Consider the following 2206-nt stretch of genomic DNA (forward strand, 5'->3'; position numbering starts at 1 on the left):
TCGCGGGACCTATACGCTACCAACTGGACAGTGTCTGCTTGACACTAGCCTTATTTGACCAGCCGATTGACTTGACCGGGCCTTGATAAAGCCATCCGTCTAGCCAGAATAGAGAACCAAAGAGGTGTGTTGCTAGATGCTAGGCGCAGAATGCAGCATCGCTCAATCTCCAGGACTCCTGTCTCCTGGTAATACAGGATGCCACATACGGCAAACACACGTGCGAGAGTTCTCACTGGTCCAAGATTGAATGAAGCAGGGGTGGATGCACCATCCCCTCTCAAAGGCTTTGCTGCGCCAGGAAGCCATTTTGTCTCATCCCTCACTGGTGACTCCTCCAGTAGCCCTCTGGTCCGGCTCACCAGATCATTGGGATCTCAAGCCCCCCACCGCGGCAAGGCGGCTCCCGTTAGGAGGGTCTGCAGCGGTTTGACTTTGCCTTTCCCAAAAGGAATAATCTGAGGGTCTAATCACGGTCTACGAGTTTCCACTGACATCATTTTCAGCTTTTATAATCAATCAGTTCAGGCTTGAGGTAAACTAATGCAATTAATTGATGTATCAAAGATTGAAATGTTCAGTTCAATCAGTTTTATCATGGCTAGGTGCTTTAGGCATGCCTCACCTGTAGAAGGCTGCTGTAAAGTTACACCCGGTGAATGCGTGACATCGTGGAAGTGCTCTTGGAAGACCAGGGTTACTATAAACAACTGGGAATTGATATAACAAAAAATTAAGCTTTTAAATCTTTTTATTATTTTATCTGCCTGAAATGACAAATTAGCAACCGAGAATTTGAAAACAACTTTCCTTCGTAAAAGAAAAAATAGAAACATCAAATGAACTGAGGATGCGCTGTAAAAAATACTGCAAGCGACTGTTTGAAATGTAATGTGCATTTGCAAGCATAAAGTGATAAGATTGACCCCACCACTGAAAATGACTGGCAAAGGCCATTTCTGACTCTTTGGGCCCTACGCAACATTTTACGAAAGATTTCATCAGGTTACTCCACAGGCTGATCTAGATCATCTTTGACTGGATTATATGTGTATATATGTAGGCATATGTATATATATACATATATGTATATATGAAAGGAGAAAACACACTACCGTGTTGATACTTCTCAGACCTGAAGATGGAATCCAGGTGGATTCCGAAACTGTAGTCTCTTTTTCAATTAAATTTAGTTTTACAGTGTGGGTTTTTCTACCATATGTATATATATACATATACATATATATATACACACACATATATATACACATATACACACAGACGGCCACCATCAGTCGATTGTCCCGTATATGGGCGAAAGTAACAGGAGCAAACTGTCGCCCATGTAGCATGCTCCCTCTCCTCACGCAGCTGATGGACCCAAAGAAACGGCAAAGACCGATCCGGTTTGGCACCAGCGGCGTCGCAGGAGTTGACAGAACGAGGCCGCAGGCGACGACGAACTGCCTCAGGGACTCCGGTTCCGGATTTTCCTCAGGGTTGACTCCCGAAGCCTTTTCATCTTGTAGATACCACAAAGCAGTGGATTTGCCAATTCACGGACTGAACTACAAGGCAGTCCGTGCATGGTCAACAGTCCGGACATTTCGTATGGATGAAAATAATTATTCCATAAACATATAAAGGGAATGTATAAAAACCTTAACTTTGTAAAGTTTAAATATTATATATTTATATATATATATATATATATATATATATATATATACACATATATGCCTATGTATATACAGTTTATAGACATGAACTGACAAACAAGAGAATGAGAAATACGAATGTGACAGAAAATGTAGAGAATGAGATACAGCGGATAATAGACCATGCAAAAAGGAAATGTAATACATGTAATATTACATATGATACATATATTTTTGTAACTCATCAAGCAAATACTTGTACACACACACACACACACACATACGCACACACGTGCGCGCAGGCAAGCTCACACATACACACACGTATGCACACGCGCGTACACACACACGCACGCACATACACACACACACACACACACACACACACACACACACACACACACACACACACACACACACACACGCACGCACACATACGATGAATACACACAATGATAAAGCGTCTTTATATTCTCCATACTCACACTGCGGTTTTGCTTTCATGTAATGTTCTATAATGGAGAATATAACGTAGTATGTTTTTGGTT

Source organism: Penaeus chinensis, chromosome 1 (assembly GCF_019202785.1).
Source record: "Penaeus chinensis breed Huanghai No. 1 chromosome 1, ASM1920278v2, whole genome shotgun sequence".
Lineage (NCBI taxonomy): Eukaryota > Metazoa > Arthropoda > Malacostraca > Decapoda > Penaeidae > Penaeus > Penaeus chinensis.